This window comes from Callorhinchus milii, unplaced genomic scaffold (genome assembly GCF_018977255.1).
Source record: "Callorhinchus milii isolate IMCB2004 unplaced genomic scaffold, IMCB_Cmil_1.0 Scaffold10, whole genome shotgun sequence".
Lineage (NCBI taxonomy): Eukaryota > Metazoa > Chordata > Chondrichthyes > Chimaeriformes > Callorhinchidae > Callorhinchus > Callorhinchus milii.
Genome location: NW_024704751.1, coordinates 16,924,245 through 16,943,493, shown reverse-complemented (window position 1 = coordinate 16,943,493; position 19,249 = coordinate 16,924,245). Strand labels below are relative to the sequence as shown.

General features: G+C 42.9%; 1 protein-coding gene across 1 annotated transcript in view; it reads right to left on the bottom strand.

The window, feature by feature from the left end:
• Positions 1-19,249, bottom strand: part of LOC103179582 (glutamate receptor ionotropic, kainate 3) — a 117,562-nt gene that overhangs the window by 97,932 nt on the left and 381 nt on the right. The gene's annotated exons all lie outside the window — the stretch shown is intronic.

Sequence of the window (19,249 nt, the reverse complement as noted above, 5' to 3'; positions counted from 1 at the left end):
TCAAAAAGGTCACAAGGAAGACAGATGCGGGAAATAGAAATGTCACACTGGTTGAGGGGAGAATGCTGAGATACGGGCAGCCGTTCTTTGCTAAGGGAGATCTAGTGGAAAGTTAACTCTTATACCTCACCTGGTCAGCCCGAGTGCCGTAATAAGTTAATACATCTTTACTACTCTTCGCCCACATCGTGCGACCATCAGGATGGTAGAAGAAAACTAGTCATTGTTCGTCCAGAAAGTCCTATGTTCTTATAATGTCTGTGTGTCGCAAAGCACACAGCCAATCCACTTTACACTTGACATCTCAACAAAGTGAGAAGGCGTTATATCAAATGCAAGGATTATTAATATAATACACAATGATCGCACTTTACAGTAGATTCCTGTAATTCCAGCATCTGTGGAGTCCTGTAGCTCAGTGGTTAGAGCACTCGCTTTGCAAGCGAGAGACCTGAGTTCAATTCCAGGCAGAGGGCGAAACCTTGGGCAAGTTTCCTTACTCCACACAGAGCCTAATAATAATCCCTTCAAAAAACAAAACAATAATAAAATTGGTCATTTTCAATCTACGACTGTTTGTGGGACATTGCTGTGCGCAATTGGCTGCCGCGTTCGCCCACAAATATACAGTCAATTCACTTTACAGTGTGTTCTGTGAAGCGCTTTGGGACGTCCTCCCGACGTGAAAAGCGCTATATCAAATGCAAGGATTATTATTATTATTATTATTATTATTATTCCGTGAAGCGCTTTGAGATGTCCAGATGACTTGACGCTCTGGGATGCTTTTCTAAGTGAGGGAAGCTATATAAATGCAAGTTGGTTTTGCTGATAAGTCACTGTGTCAAATTCAAAGACTGTTTACTGCAAGATATTGCAATACAAAGTTATTGATTATTAGTTATCAGAGCAAACAGTAATCATCCTATTTCCAATGTTACATTTGATAAATATATTATGACCTTTAACAAGCAGGCAGATGGGAGCTCGAGGTTTTTAATGGGATTTTTTTATTAATAATATAATAATTCTTGCAATTTATTTAGCGGTTGTCACATAGGGAGGATGTCTCAAAGTGTTTGATAGGAATCACTGTAAAGTGTAGTGACTGTGTTTTGTAATCAAATACAATCCACTTCAGGGTCAGAATTCCCATAATTTGATGGGAATTTTAACTGATTTTCTTATTAAAAGGTCCCATTACGAAGAAAAAGCACAGATTTCGACACCAGAACCAAAATACTGTACGTACACGCACGATAGAAATGTAGTTAAATCCACTCCATATACATATAATATACTTATTCCCTTCTTGTCACGGTTTATAGAAGCTGGCTGGTGTTGGAGACTTTGTGACTAAGAGAGTCTATGTACAACATTGTATGGAATTCAACATGTGCTACGTGTTGGGATATATTTATAGTTATTACAAAATGGCTGGCAGAGATACAGGTCATAATTGAATCTTGTGGTTCTTGATTCAATTATTCCCTCCTCTCTCTCTCTCTCTCTCTCGCTGCCAGACACCCATTATCCTGAATTACCTGCACCCGCTCTATGTGAATCACTCTTGGCACACATTCCGAGGCTCAGTCTCCTTCGTCTCCACACTCCTCATCTGTCCAACCCTCATTATAATAATAATAATAATAATAATCCTTGCATTTGATATAGCGCTTTTCACGTCGGGAGGACGTCCCAAAGCGCTTCACAGAATATACTGTAAAGTGAATTGACTGTATATTTGTGGGCGAACGCGGCAGCCAATTGCGCACAGCAATGTCCCACAAACAGTCGTAGATTGAAAATGACCAATTTATTATTGTTTTGGGTTTTTGGAGGGATTATTATTAGGCTCTGTGTGGAGTAAGGAAACTTGCCCAAGGTTTCGCCCTGCCTGGAATTGAACCCAGGTGTCTTGCTTGCAAAGCGAGTGCTCTAACCACTGAGCTACAGGACTCCACGATCATTAGCAGGATCCGTACTGTTTCTCTACTGTTTCTCTGCTTGCAGAATTTCTTGCAATCTCTTTTGGTGGTGCGGCAGAAGAAGTGGAGGGAGCTGTTATGTTCTCACAACTCAACGTTAGAAATCACCATTTTTAATCTCAGCTCTTTTTAATCTCAATCCATCTATACAGTTAGTTCCCCTGCATCCTGCTTCATACCTCCTGATCCCCTTTCATCGCTTCCCAGTTAATTGGTCATTCTTCTTAAAAAGTATCCAAAAGGAGCCTTGACTGAGAGCTCAAGTCCCAATCAATCTACCAGCTTCTGACCCAGAGGTAAACATACTACAGACTGAGGTAAGCTGTCAACATTGTACCTTGCCCTGATAGTTTAGAAATTTCAAATGCCACCAGCGCTGTGCTGAGGTCTCAGCTTGACTGTGAACTCAGAAGTAAGTTCCAGGTGCAAATCAATTGCAGTCCTGTCCATGATGGCAAAGCAAACGCCTCCATTGAGGCAGAATACAAATTATTTTGACTGACCCAATATTAACTATTTCTCAGTGGAGGGGTTTTCAGAGAAAAAGAGCAGCATCGTGTTACACTTGTATAGTTCATGACAGGTTATTTCAACTTATTGCAGGAAGTGTTGATTCTTTCAAACACACATGAGATAGTTTTCTTTTAGGAAATAACATTATGGGAAGTAATAATAGGTTGTTTGGGATATATGCGCATGTGACTGCCAAGAAGGTGGAAGGCTAACTAGATACACCTTGGTTTTTTTTCGTCTCGCATTTCTTATGTTCTTATGTACTTCAAATACATTCTGTGTGTATAAAGAGCAAAGATTAATATACTCAGCGTAACAGACATTTCTGTTTTCGTCTCTCTGATATGAACTTATTGTTCCTTCATTAATGAAGTAATTTAAGTCTGCTCTTGCATCTATTCGTACGTCTATTCTGACTCCTGAGACACATGCAGAAAACAAACCAAGATTGTGCTATTGATCCGTCCAGATTCATATTCACCGTCCAACTCCGAGGGAAGCAAACTGAAATTCCATTGAGTTTCACTGTGGGTTTATGATAATAATATTAACAATCCTTGAATTTGAAACAGAGCCTTATCACATCATCAAAATCTTTCAATGCGTTACACAGGAGTTGCTTTCAAGTGTATTGACTGTTATTTTGTAGGCAAACTCACAGCCAATTTGCATCCAGTAATGTCCACAAGAAGACATGAAGTGAATGATTAATTTTGATTGCTGGCTAGAGTACCAGAAGAAACTGCCTTCTTTCACCAAATAGTGCCATGGGATCATTAACTAGCAATTTACTGTTAATGCAATGTGCAAATCTGTGATATAGTATACCACTGTGTTTGTTTCTAGGCGGATCCAGTTTCACAGAAGTGGAAATTTGGAATCTGTCTACCGCATGCTGAGTGGTTAAAAATATTGACATCTTTTTGTGACATTTTTATCATGGGAGTTCCTGTTATAAAAGACAGCAAAAAAGATGATGTTTTGTTATGGTCCAACGCTGTGGTAAAACTGATAAAACTTTTAATCCTGAACATTAAAGCTCCCAGCAGACCAGACCGCCTGACTGCCCCTGCGTTTATAGCATTGTGAAAGAAACCAACCATCCAGTCTGCTCTTTATGAACATTAAAAAAATGTCACTGACAACTACTCTAGTTAGCACATCATATAGGTATCTATCTACATACACTTCGCAATGTGGGGCATTTCTTATGCAATTTTGCTGCCGCATTGGCCTACAACATACATGTTCACCACAAAACCCTGTGAACCACTTTGAGATGTCTTCCCACGAAGTGAATGACCGATTTTGTCTAGAGGATTATTGGCCAGGACACTGGGAGACACTCCCTTCCCTCTTCGAATAGCACCATGGGATCTTTAATGTCCACTTCAACAGTCAGATGGGTTTAACGTCCCATCCGAAGGACGGCAGGGAAGCGGTTCCGAGCACTGCGCCAGAGTATCAGTCTAGACTGTGTGATTTCAATGTTCTGATGTGGGTCTTGAACCTACAACTTTCTGACTCAGGCGCGCGAGTGCTACTAACGGAGCTAAACCGAACTCACAATCTTCTACTCAGCTGAGCTTAAACTGACACCTCAGCCTGACATTCGTTCCCCCATCAGACAGCACCAAAGCCACGTGCAACTTGGCTTATTTTCGAAAACACCGTCCGCTTTTTAAAAAGTAATGATTTCCGAGTTTTTCCACAAAAGCAAAAACACCGCTCGTCAAGAATCCTGGATGGCGCACTGTTCTTATTTATTTATTCATTGCTTTCTCTCGTATTCCATTAAAACCTAATCATTCCTCTAACACGGCGGTGGCCACTTTGTGTTCAGTGAACCAATGTAATGTGCCTGTGCAAGTGTCAGCAGATAAAGAAAACATGCAGCCAAATGATGTGTTGAACATCGCGTCGTTGTCTCCCTGGTGAGTAATCTGTTGTGCTTTCAAAATGTGCTTCCCTCTCATCCAACCCACTGTCTATAGATACTGTCAGACATATGTGTCCTGAGCTGGTTGTAATTACTCAATTAAGATTATGCACCTCAAATAATGCAGCGCTGTGTGATATCTGTTCAAGCACCGCACAGCTGGAAACTGTCTTGAGGAGCCTAGTGTGGGATTTAGGGATTAAGTACCAACTTCAAGTTCTAAATTCAAAAGGATAAAGAAAATAAACTATACTTATTAATAATAATAATATTGATGATCCTTTTGGTATACTGTGAAGTGGAGAAACTGTGTGTATTTTGAGCAAACGCAACAGCCAATTTGCACACAGCAATGTCCCACAAACAGCCATGAACTGAATGACCAATTTGGGGGGCATTGGTGGCCAGGACACCGGGGGAAACTCCTTTCTCATTTTGAATAGTGCCATGGGATTTTTAATAACCACCTGAACAGACAGGTGGGACCTCGGTTTAACATCTCGTCCAGAGGACAGCGCCTCTGACATTGCATATGCTCCCCCCCAACACCGCATTGGAGTGTCAGTTCAAAGTCCCAACACGGAGCCTGAACCCATAACTTTCTGACTCAGAGGCGAGGGTGCTATCTTCTGAGCCAGGCTGACACATTAATCTAAGATTTTATTTCTGGGTTCCTGCTGGAAAAATGTGATCTGTGTGCAATCAGGCAGAAAGCTTTTGAAATCGGGTTGTTCCTTCTACAGGGAAGCTTGAGCCTGCGTAACCCAATCCATAATTGGACAACAGTTGACAGACGCCAATCAATGTGGACATGTTAGACAACCAGCGTCTGACATAATAACAACTCAAGCAATGTGATACGATCTGACAGCTCGGCTCGCAAGGAAGATACGGTGTCTTGTTTGGAAGCTGACAGCCCACACAGTCACATCTCTGCCTTGATCGAAAATCTGCTCGGGAAGGGCAGAAATGAATATCGTCAGGGAAGAACCAAAAAAATCACACAGTCTGGTCGGAAAAGATTGCTTTATCTGCTCCCGAATAAGCTTTAGTGAGGCAGGAGGCTCCAATTCATTGCCACATGTCACTGGGCCTAGCTCTGTTCAGATCTGCTGGTAAATTCTGCTAGTATTAAAACAAGCTAACATCAGATCAGAGCGATATGGTAATATAACTTGAATTCATACAGCACCTTTAAAGTAAAACTAAAACATCTCAAAGCGCTTTAGAAACTACAATTGATTTCAAGTGAGTACCTGCCCTAAAACCAGTGAAAGAAACACTCGTTGAAATTGAAATATCCAATTCCCCGGATAAAATTTGCAGCAGCCCTTAAATTAGCTAAGGAACACTAGAAGGAATATCTGAAAATTCGAACCAGTATTTATTAAATTGAGTGTTAAAAATTATAAAAGGGTTTGATAAGCTTCACATAAATAGGCTGTTTCCACTGGTTGGGGAGTCCGTAACCAAGAGACACAAATATAAGATAGTGACTAGAGGATGAATGTAGGAGTAAATGTAGGACAAACTACTTCACGCAGAGGGTCATGAGATTGTGGAACTCGTTGCCTGAAGCGGTGGTTGAATAAGATAGTGTAGATGTAGTCAAGAGGAAGCTAGACATTCACAGGAGGGAGAGGGGAATAGAAGGGAGGGAGTAAGGAATGAGTGAAGGCTCGTGTGGAGTGGACAACGACTGGTTAGGTCGAGTAGCCTGTTTCTGTGCTGTACATTCTTTGTAAATCTTTGTAAAGACAATCCCCAATTTTTTTNATATAGTTCCTTTCACATCGGGAGGACGTGAAATCTGCAAAACAGCAATGCCATATTGGTACGGCTCACCATGGCAATGCCATGACACCGAACTCGAGAGAGAGCCATTACAAGGGAGACAAAACTATTTCACAAGCTCCCTTCGACAGGCCTTTATCTGGCGGCAACCCTCGCTGAACCCCGTACAAATTCCATCAATCTGTGAGCCATTCAGCTGCAAATGCCTAACGATTATCATGCTAATGGCCGACAGTACTCCCGCTGTGTGTGTGTTTGTGCGTAAAAAAAAAGTGGTTCCAGCTGCCAACAAAAAAATTGCAGCTGTCAATGGTCACGCCAGCCCTCGTCAGCTACAACAAGTCAACACGATATTTGTATAACTCGATTCGAAATATCCTTCTCCAGCCCCCTCTCGTTACGGTTGACAATTCTGGTTGACACGAAGGTTCAAGTTACATCAGTTTCCAGACCACACGAATTTAGCAAACTCAGACACCGTTGGAAGTGACAAGGAGACGAGGTCGCTTTCATTCAAAGCCTCGGTCGGTTTGCAGAACCTTCCGAGCGAGCGTTGCAAAATGTCCTCGGTTGAGTTGAACAGTGCACGCACAACTGTTTTGACAGAGCAAGGCTTGAAGCTGCCATGGCAACCGAAGAATAACAGCTTTCTTGGGAGTTTGAAAGGCATGAGACAAAATGCACAAGCTGTTTGGAACCATATTCCCCAATCTGGTCGGCGACGATGAGAAACTCTCCCCAGAATCAGCGTGTTGGACCCTACAGTCATCAACACAACATGGTGCATTGGTCAATGGTGTTACAAACCCAACTCAGGCTGGTAAATACTCAAGAAGCAGGCTGGGCTATTTGTTGGTCATTAAATCACTCAATCCACGATTGCTTTTGGGACGCTGCTGTGCGCAAAAATGGCTGCAGCGTTTCACCCACAAAATATACAGTCAATTCACGTTAGTGCATTCTGTGAAACACTTTGCGACGTCTCGTGATAAGGTGCAGTATCAAATGCAAAGATTATTAATACTATATTAAGACCCACCATCCATGACTGTTCAGCGCTTTGGGAGTGAAAGGTGCTATACAAATGTAATTTGTTGTTGTTGTTGTTATGCTAATTTTCCATTGATGTGGAACTACCAATATTTAGTATTAACACAACATAGCGAACAGGAAAGGTCACTGACATCTATCATGTCTTTTTACATTTAATTTACGGAAAGGTTTCTCAAGTCTTATCTCCTTTTGATCAGAGAAAATAATGTGAAATGCTGGGTCATAATTATCCCACGGAACAGGTTGCACATTGCTGCACACTTCACTCCCAATATTGTTCCGTGACTGATTCTTCTACTGGCAAACATTGCTCATTGTGTGGCTGATTTAGGACGGAGGGTAGGTCAGGCAATTTCATTTACTCTATCACATTCAGTGGATAAGGCAGTGAAAGCTTCATACTCACTCTGCATTCCACAGAGGATCACTTGCTAGAGAATTCGTCAGTGCTTTGATGATACATTATTGCTTCCCCCTATTAATGATAATAATCTTTGTATTTGATGCAGCGCTTTCCACGTCAAGAAGACTCAAAGCGCATCACAAGATTTACTATAAAGTGTAGCGACCGTGTATTTAGTAGGCACACATAGCAGCCAGTTTGCGCACAGCAATGTCCCAGAAACAGCTATGAAATGAGTGACCAATTTTATCTGGAGATTGTTGACTAGGACACCATGAGACACTCCCTTCACTCTTCAAAAAGGCCCGCGTAATCTTTAAAGTCCACCTGACCAGGCACAGTCAGGACTTTAGCTTAATGTCTTGTCTTATCCAATTCAAAGAGGGACAAATTGCACCCTCTTTGAATTTCCTTGTGTCGAAACAGCAATGCTCAACTGAACCACAAAAAGAAACTCAGGCACAGCAGAACAGTAGAGCTTTGTAAACCTGTCCTGTAATGAGGACACAGATTGATATGAGTGCCATTCCTTATAGCGATAGCTCCTGATATGAGCCAGCTGATGTTTGTTGTTCTGAGTCATTTAGCTGTTAGACCACTTGATATCGAGTGTTGCTTATTTAAGTCAGTCAGTACAGAGGCAGCCATGAGAATCTTCAACTTGGATCAGTCGTAACCTTGAATTTCTGAAAGCTCTTTCATAACTAGCCTCAGTCCCTGTAATCAATGCATGCAGCGAGCCTGCCTGCAAACCTTACCAGAAATAAGTCAAGTGAAGCCATCATAGCTGGGCTTTAGTTAATGGATTGCACAGTTGATTCCAGATAAAAAGCTTCTTCCAAGGTTAATATTCCAATTTACTCAATGTCTCCTCGTTCACAAAGCATTACAGAAAAGTCTTGAAGCAGGTGTCACAACTCGGTTAAAATCACAATTCCACCTTAAACTCCTTTCTGATCAACCGCTTTTAGTTAAGAGCACTCATTAATTTGCCCACTTGCAAACCGCACCACATTCTCCCAAAGTCCAATTACTTTGCTGGTAGATTTTTTTTTACTCAGTCATTCAAGTTGTTCCTTTTTAATGTGCACAGCAAGACCTGATGGTTGATTTATAATTGGGCTATTGAGGGTTAGGATTAGTCAATTGTCTTTTTTTTACCTGAAATTCTGATCCCAGCATATTCTTCAGCTCAGCGGATTTCAGTTCTTTCCACGTTCCTTGTATGCGATCAGGACTGTATTGGTTTGGAGACTGGCAGCGGCAGGTTTGCCACAGATGACATTAGCAGTAACTCACTGATATAATTGCATTATCTCCATTGATGCTTTATGCTCTTTATTTTTCTCTGTAGTGCAAACTCGCACCCAATAAAATTACCATTTGAGTTGAAAATGCTGGGAGTCGCTCATACCATTCCAAGTTAGAAATTCCTCTAGAATCCAGGCTTACTCTATCTTCTTAGTATTCCCAATCATGCAAATTTGACAAATTCTTAAACACAGCGTTAATTTTGAAGCCGATTCTCACAAACGTTCTTAAAGGATCAACAGAAAATGGCTTCAGAGCAAAGACTGAAGAGCACACTTTGTCAAATTCTGTGTGCTTTGAAACACTACAAAAAAATACAGTGAATTCTAATGACTCGACTCGGGCTTAACTTGTCACTACCACTTAAGTCATTGTGCTGTCAATATACCAGCCACATTTATTCATGTGTTCCCATATGCCTAACTCTCCCACTCCGTAAAACTCGTCACTGAGTTCTTTTCCCTTGGTGTGATGAGAAATTTACTGTTGGGTAAATCTAGACCCGGGCAGAATTTCTCCCACGCCTTGTGTTAATTAGCACAAGAAATGGGGTAAGAATCACAGGACGTGTCATCCCAGTACAGACAATTATGTGGTTGCTATCCTTTCCCCTCCTTTTATTAGTGCCTCTCTTCCCCATGTATTGATCAGAGAGAAGGGAATAGCCAGTGTGTGGATAAAGGAGGGAGGGATGGTGGATTAAGAGGAGTGGAGACTCTTTTGGAGTTCAAACACCATCACCGATTAGTTGGGCCAAATGGCCTGTTTCGATGTAGCAGATGATATGCACAAATGAAACACTAGTGGTAGACAGGATGACTGCTGACTGCACTGATGTTTTCTTCAGTGCGTCATATTCCCTCAGTTTACAAACCAGGGGAAAAAAATCTTACAGGATTCCTTACCCTCAACCCTGGCCTTTCCAACACAGCATTGAGAGAATGCATTCAGTGATAAGGCACAATGTCCGAGATAAAGACAGCTTAACTTTCCAGGTTCTGATGAAAGGTTCTATCCAAAAGGTCAACCTGTCTTTTTTTCAGATGATTCACTTACAGTCGATTTCCAGCATTTTATATCAGACTTTGAACAATTGCATTGGTGAAAGGAAAGCCATGCATGGGTTACGTATATGGATTTCCGCGAGGCATTTGATAAAATAATAACTGAACCTTTCGTGTCATCAAGACATCTCAAAGCGCAATATAGTTAATGTGATTTGACCGTGTATTTTGCAGGTGAGCTCGGTATTCAATTTGCACATAGCAATGTCCTACCAACAGCCATGGAGTGAATGACCAATCTTTTATTTTTGTTTTGAAGGGATTATTTATTATCCCCAAAAAAGTTGACGAACAATGGGGTTCCTACTTACTGCTAAGTAAACAGAGGGTTGTGGAAACTTGCCCAGGACTTGAACCCAGGTCCTCTCGTTTGCGAGGCGAGTGCTCTAACCATTAAACTACAGGACGCCAAAGGCGCTGTATCAATGCAAGTTATTAGAAAGGTACGGTACTAAACGAGGATCTGGCTATAACCAACTGAAAATAATTATACCCCAGCGTACACAGCAATTACACACAATGTGCCCAAGCGCTCCAAGACGTGAAGGACGCTATATAAACGTTGTTTTTATCAGTCAACAACAACAACTTGCATTTATATAGCACTCCACAAGGGCAGCATCTCGGAGCGGCTAACAGTGGTGGAGTCCGACACCGAGCCGGTGGGGGTGGGGTCGCGGTGGTGACTGTAAGCATGATCAAAGAGGAAGATCTTCAGTCGTGATCGAAAAGAGGGGAAGGAGGGGACACGACGGAGTGGTTGAGGGAGAGAGTTAGTTACAAAGCTTTAGGGCATAGTGGCTGAAAGCCTTGGGATGTAAAACAATGCAATAACCTAGGGCAGTGTGTTATGTAATACCACAGTGTATTGTTATGTGCGCAGGCCCACAATGGGCACTGGGAACCCAGTCATGTGTTAAGGATAATAATCATTAAAAAAAAATAATTTGGTCACTTCAATCCATGACTGTTTGTGGGATGCTGCTGTGCGCAATTGGCGACCGCGTTTCGCCCACAAATATACAGTCAATTCCCTTTACAGTATATTCTGTGAAGCGCTTTGAGACGTCGAGCAGACGTGAAAAGCGCTACGTCAAATGCAAGGATTATTATATTCTTATTATTAATTATTGAGATTCTCTCTGCCTGATGTTTCTGTGAAGCAAACTGTGGACTCTATGTTTATGTCACCACTTCGTGTTTGCTCGTTCTTTGCACTTGGCATTTGAGCTGAATTCGAAGAACGAGGAGATAGATTGAAGGACTGAGTTCATTTGTGCCTGGCTCCAGGCAGGCAACTCACTGGGCTAATGAGGTTATAGCGCCATCTGTGACTTGTGTATTATTCCAGATTTCTGATCAGTGCAGTCTTTGAGAGTGGAGTGGAGAGGGGTGGTGTGGGATGGCGCTTGCCTTGTGTGCCTTAATTTTACAAGAAATATTGGCGGGACAGGGACATTTTTCACTGAATTCAACCCACCTCCTTTGACGATCAGTCTCAAGTCAGACTCAATAACTCGAGAGGAGGCAGAACATATGGGTTTGTGAGCTGAAGGCAGGGTTGTCAGGGTAGATCAGACTGCGGAAGATTTACATGTGTATTACAAGTAATTGGTCTGACATAATGGCAGAAAATTAAATAGAGAGCCCAGGCTAATCTTGCTTTTTATAGATTTCAAGCATTTCTGCCCTGCAGAGGACTGAATTTCTTACTTGCTCAATAGTGACTTCTCTCTCTCTCTGTGTCTCTCTGTATATGAAACTATATTAAAACCGGGATAAATGCGTGGCCAAATAACAGATAGCTTCTGAAGTTAATTCACTCCCTTCCCCACCCCACACTCTCTCTCGCTCTCTCTCTCCCTCCAACATAATTAACTCCATATTATTTTGCAACAAAAAAAATCAACTGCTTCTCGGTTTTTTTTTGAATGCATTCGTTTTATTTAAATGGACTCAATTAATGTTCATTTTCTCTCTCTCTTCAATTCTCTCTCTGTCAAATTGTGGAATAAGATGAAGATGCAGGGTGACCGGAACTCTTTTATTGTGGGGTAAAATAACTCAGAGGGATGATTACAACTTGTTTAGTTGTAAACGTTTTAATCTCCGTTTGTAATCTAGAAATAAATCTGGCAGAAATGAAACCACATTGAGAATAAGTGGCCAAAGGTCTGGTTGGCAGATTGCTGGGCCATTTATTAATATCTTTAATAAATAAACATCATTCCCATTTTTTAATTATTTGCCAAATAAGCCTGAATGAAGCAACGCCAAAATAGTCAGTCTGTCTGAACGTTTTAGGGATTGTGTGGGCAGATTGTACACATGGCTTTGAGTGTGGGCCCAGGCTGAGATCTGCCAAGGTTCTGGAGTTAACCATAGCTCTGGGAAAACACGGCCTTTTATATATAGGTCGTTGTCCAAGGCTCTAATTGTCCAGCTGTTCTTTGAAAGGATCTCCAATTATTTCCGCAAAATGTTCAAGTAGGGAAGAGAGCTGAGATATTATATCGACTGTTTTTGGGGACGCCGCTGTGCGCAATTGGCTGCCACCGTTTCGCCCACAAAATATTCCAGTCAATTCACTTTGCAGTATATTCTGTGAAACGCTTTGAGACGTCTCAAAGACGCGATAAGCCGCTATATCAAATGCAAGGATTATTATTATATATATATCCTTTATATATATAATATATTCCTTCTAGGAAGGAAGGAAGGAAGGAAGGAAGGACACGAAGAAAGAAGGAAAGAAGGAAAAGTGAGAAGGAGGAATGAAAAAAGGAAGGAAAGGGGAGGCTGGGGAGGGGGGATAGAAAANGACAGAGGACAAATTGCTGTGTAGGAAATGGGAATCTATGAGACTATATTACCATCAGTACAGGGAAATGATGGTTTGTTTAACTGTTTATTCCTCGCCCCCCCTATACACACACACACACACTTTCTTATTGACTGTAGTGTCCCTAATACTATTAGGGCCAATTATAAACGAAGGGATGGAAGGGAGGATGAATAGAAGGAAGGAAACTGAGGGAGGAAGGGAGCTAAGCTTTTTTTAAAAAAAGTGATGTAAAAGTACAGTAAATTTCTTCCTCAGCCGAAGTTTAAAGCCAAACCCTACTCTAAAATATTAGCCACATCATTGACTGAGCCTGCCATTAATCAGGTGCACATATACAGGCCCGATACCAGGCATTGACTGCTCAGTAAATCCCTCGTCAGCTCCACTCGCCCGATTGCAAGGTATAAATCTGACCTCCACCCACCCCAACCAACCCCCGGGGGGATGAAAAGCTTTGCAGAACTTATAGCTTGTGGGTTGGGTGGCAGTTATTCTGTTTGCAAGAGGGAGAGGGGTAGGGTTCTAACATGCACTTGTGCTTTTTTTATATATAAAATGCAGAAAACTCACACACTCTATATATATCCCACGAGTTAATTTAATGACTAGGGACAGAAACACGGGGCAATTATAACACTGGGCAAAGTATAAGTGCATTCCACCCACCGGTGGGTTCAATTCAACCGAGATACAGGGAGAGGGAGGAAAACAGCTTATTTTCTGAGCAATCGGCTCAGAGCAAAGATTGAATGTCTTTCTGGGGTTTGAGAGATTTATGCATCTGGGAGAATGGAGTGATGGACAGCTTATAGCGCGTGGAGCTGTTGGTTCCGCTTTCCTTATTGTGTCCCGGAGTTATAGGCAGTGTTTTTTTTTAAAAAAGAGGAAAAAGTGTATTATCGTGGCCTGATATTCCTACCGTTTACTCCCTCAAACATTCAATCCCCAATATTTGGAGTGGTGCAAAACTGAACTTCTTAACCAACTGTTGTGTTGCATTTTATATAATAATAATAAAAGAATTTCACCTCCAATATTTTCTCTAAATGAATCTATCCTCCCCTTTCCCTCCCACCTCTAAGCCTCCTCCGACTTATAGACTGCATTTCTATTGCGTTAGCATTGTGGGCAAAGTCGTTTAAGAATGGGAGCAGTGTTTTCAACGCTGTAAGACCCACTTGAATACAGTAATTGGAGCCTCTATTCATTTATTTTCACTCTGGGCATTTGGATTGCTCGAGTCGTTGGCTGTTCTCCTTCAGACAACCTCTAGCATTCTTTGCTTTATTTTAAAAAANTCAAAATTTATCTAAATCAAGAGCTGTGTGCGTGTGTTGTTTTTTTTACTAAAAATATCATTATGTCTTTTATGGTATCCCGGGGGCACCAGTCGTTTAAGGCAAAGAGAATAGGCAAAAACGGCAGGATTGTAGTGAGTTACACTGGTCTGTCATTCAAAAGAGACACGGATAGTTAAGAGTTCATCACTGAGTTTCCCTAAAGAGATTTATTTTTTGATCATCTAAAAATAAAGATGTTATTCACTATAACGGGGAACCGTGGCTCTCACTAGTTTTGACCTTGACCAAGTTGAATATATGATAATACTTTACAATAATAATAAGCCTTGCATTTGATACAGCGCCTTATCGAGTCATTGAGACATCTCAAAGCACTTCACAGGATATACGGTAAAGTGAATTGACTGTGTATTTTGTGGGCGAAACGCAGCAGCCAATTGCGCACAGCAGCGTCCCACAAACAGTCCCTGGATTGAGTGACCTTCATTTTTAGCAGAGGAATTATTACCCTACTATTTTAAAGTGACACCCACCACACTTACCTTGGACCCAACTGGTGGTGTATTCAGTCACACAGAGCCACTGTAGCAAGCCTGAGCAAGGTCAATTCTACTGCAACCCAGGTTCCTCTCTACTGTCTGAGCCTTTGGAGGGATAGTACCTTTATAGCACAGAAGAAGGCCATTTGGCCCAACCTATTTTTGCTATTGGTCCATTCAAAAGAGAGCCAGTTCTACTTTCAGTCCCATTCACCTGCCCTTCTCCCACCCATAACCCATGCACATTATTCCTCTCAAGTGCCTGTTTAGTTCTCTTTTGAAAACTAATCTGGATTCTACCGTTCAGAGGTGGGATCAGAAGGACATTCTTACACCCTAACTCTGTGTGGGTTGCCCTAATTCATCTTAAAATGGAACGTTACTTTGTTATGGGGAGGGGAGGTGTGGAGTTTTGGGGAAAAGTTGTCTATCACAACAGTAATGACACATATTTGCATCAGGTCCATTTATGTGGAGTCCTGTAGCTCAGTGGTTAGAGCACTCGCCTTGCAAGCGAGACACCTGGGTTCAATTCCCGGCACAGGGCCAAACCTTGGGCAAGTTTCTTTACTCCACACAGAGCCTAATTAATAATCCCTCCAAAACCAAAAACAATAATAAAATTGGTCATTTTCAATCTACGACTGTTTGTGGGACATTGCTGTGCGCAATTGGCTGCCGCGTTCGCCCACAAATATACAGTCAATTCACTTTACAGTGTATTATTCTGTGAAGCGCTTTGGGACGTCCTCCCGACGTGAAAAGCGCTATAGCAAATGCAAGGATTACTATTATTATTATTCGCATCTCAGCCCTCTGTTGTGCGTTGCATTCCTATTCCACTCAACAATCTTCCATTTCACCAACGTTATCAATTTATGATTTTTGTACATAATGCCAAATGTTATTAGGACTCATCTGTTCTAAAAAAAAATCGACGCTTTAATGAATTTTACTTGGGAATTTATTCTTGGAGGTTGGTAATCCTTTCATCCCGCCAATAACCCTGTCTCTTATATTGACTCAACTGGACACCTCTGATCCTAATTTAAGGGCTTGGACAAACAGACATCCCCTCACTGACCGGCGTTGGGCTCCTTGTTGGCTCTGCCCGCATAACTGGTGGTTCCCAAATGTGATCTATACTTCACTTATATTCACGTATTATCCTCATCTGGATAAACAGGTAACAGGTAACCAGTAGCCGATCACCTTCATTGAGAAACTGACTCAGCGAGGATGCTTTCCGGGTTAAATAATCCATCCAAATCTCCATCCATATATTTATCATTTATCTATCATTTATCTATCTATTCATCCATTCAGATATATCTGTGTATGTGTGCATACCTTACCTTTTAGGTATTTATCCGACAATTTATGTTGCAATTGGATGCAATTTCAAACGTTTAATAGAAAGATAGCCACATATACATATACCTGAGAGCTCACATGTGCATGTCTATAGGGCAGTGTGCAATGTTAGCGCCAGCTCTTATTCACTGGGCGATCTCAGGTGACGGTAAGGCACTTTGTCTCAAGCTATTTGCCACCAGACACAAGCGCTACTGGTCTCCATTCCGCTGTGTGAGAGAAGCGGACGCGTCGCTTTACCAGTTTTACAGAAAAAGAGAAAGAGAGAGAGACCGTTTCTATTCCCATCCTCTCTCTCTCTCTCTCTGTTTCTTTACTGCTCAGTCACCAGGCAAGTGACATGAACTTCCAGGCACGAGCTAGCGAGCAACGTTGGAGATTGTTTCAATCGCTGATGATCAGCGTGTGTGTGTGTATTGGTGTGTGTGTGTGTGTATTAATGTGTGTATATATATATATTAGTGTGTGTACTAGTGTATGTATTAGTATGTGTGTATTAGTGTGCATGTGTGTGCATTAGTGTGTGTGTATGTATTAGTCTGTGTGTATTCGTTTGTGTGTGTATTAGTGTGTGTGTGTATTACTGTGTGTGTATTAATATGTGTGTGTGTATTAGTGTGTGTGTATTAATATGTGTGTGTGTATTAGCGTGTGTGTATTAGTGTGTGTGTATTAGTGTGTGTGTGTATTAGTGTGTGTTATCAGTGTGTGTGTATTAATGTGTGTGTGTGTGTGTGTGCCATCCTGACCAAGTCCCTGCTCTCCCCGGGGAAGAGACTGTGTCTGAAGGAGCTGTGCAACATGACACATACTGCGCTTGGCTCTCCACTCCCCCCGTCTGGCTATTCTCCCTCTGTTTCCCAAACTCTGTGGCCCGGTCTCCCCATCTCACACAACCCATGTCCCACTTGACCCCTTGTTTGCTAAACATACCTCAGCATCTAACTGGAAAATACAGGACAACAACCCCAGTAAATCTATTGATTAACCTATTAATCTATTGATTAACCTATTGGACCCTATTCTGACCAAACTCTTGTATTGAATTTATAAGGTGCAAGTTATTATTATGTTATAACATACACCGAGACTGTAAGACAATACATTAACAAACACAAGACATCCCTCTCTCTGTGTCTCATATATTTAAAAGCCATATTTGTATGTTTGTTAGAGATAGATAGATAGATAGATAGATAGATAGATAGATAGATAGATAGATAGATAGATAGATAGATAGATAGATAGATAGATAGATAGATAGATAGATAGATAGATAGATAGATAGATAGATAGATAGATAGATAGATAGATAGATAGATAGATAGATAGATAGATAGATAGATAGATAGATAGATAGATAGATAGATAGATAGATAGATAGATGTTATATATCTTTACAGAAATAAAAAATGCAAAATATAGTCACTACACTGTATAGTAAAGCCTGAGAAGCGCTTTCAGACGTCTCAACGACGTGATAAGGCGCTATAACCAAACGTGAGCAGAGAGTGTGTGTTATTGTGTACATAAACTTCCCTGAACTTCACACAGACACTCGCAACTGCAAACCTTTATTTCTGCAACACACAGTCACACAGAGAGAGAGAGAGAGAGACCTCTCACTCTCAGCAATAAGAGAGGGAACAAAAAAGGAAACTGACAGTTGGTACAGTTCGACATAAAAAGGGATAGAGAGACACCGAGAGATCGCACCTGAAATCCACCTTCATTCCCCCCAACCCCCCAAACTCCAAACTCCCCCCCCCAACCCCCAAACTCCCCCAACCCCCCAAACCAAACTCCCCCCCCCAACCCCCCCAACCCCCAAACTCCCCCCAAACCCCCCACCCCCAAACTCCCCCAACCCCCAAACTCCCCCCCCCCCCAACCCCCAAACTCCAAACTCCCCAAACCCCCCAAACTCCCCCCCCAACCCCCAAACTCCCCCAACCCCCAAACTCCCCCCCAACCCCCCAAACTCCCCCCAACCCCCCAAATCCCCCCCCCCAACTCCCCCAACCCCCAAACTCCCCCCAACCCCCAAACTCCAAACTCCCCATACCCCCCAAACTCCCCCCCAACCCCCCAAATCCCCCCAAACCCCCAAACTCCCCAAACCCCCCCCAAACCCCGGCATCACACGGTATCCCCTGAGCTCTTACTCCTCGTCATCCTTTGCAAATCCCACGGGCAGTCTCACCCCACGCGGGACATTCCCTCTGTGTTACATTAGGAGAGCGGTCGCCCTTTCCCGATTCAAACTATGTCCCGTTATTTGCGGAGGTTCAGTGATGGAGTCAGTGAGGGAGAGGGGGAGAGAGGGGTGTGGGAGAGGGGGACAGAGGGGGAGAGAGAGAGGGGAGAGAGAGAGAGAGAGAGACAGAGGGGGAGAGAGAGGGGAGAGAGAGAGAGAGACAGAGGGGGAGAGAGAGGGAGAGAGAGAAAGAGACAGAGGGGGAGAGAGAGAGAGAGAGGGAGAGAGAGGGGGGGAGAGAGGGACAGAGAGGGGAGAGAGAGAGAGAGAGACAGAGGGGGAGAGAGAGAGAGAGACAGAGGGGGAGAGAGAGGGGAGAGACAGAGGGGGAGAAAGAGAGAGAGACAGAGGGGGGGAGAGAGAGGGGGGGGGAGAGAGAGAGAGAGAGACAGAGGGGGAGAGAGAGAGACAGAGGGGAGAGAGAGAGAGAGAGGGGAGAGACAGAGGGGGAGAGAGAGAGAGAGACAGAGGGGGAGAAAGAGAGAGAGACAGAGGGGGAGAGAGAGGGGGGGGAGAGAGAGACAGAGGGGGAGAGAGAGAGTGAGAGGGGAGAGACAGAGGGGGAGAGAGAGAGAGGGGGTGGGGGGGGGTTTGGGGGGTAAATAATCTGCTGTAAGTCTCCTGTCGGTCGGGATGTGCAACCGATGGGTTGTCTCAAGTTGTAGTGAAGGTTTAAGTTACTGAGAGACACCACCAACAACAACAACAACAACCCACCCCCCCCCCACCCCCCCTCTCTCTCTCTTTATTTCTCTCTCTCCCCCTCTTCCTTCCCCTCTTCCTTCACCTCTTACACCCCCCATCCTCCCCCCCCCACCCCCCCCCCCCCACACACACACAGACCCCCCCCACCCCCCCCCACTTCCCA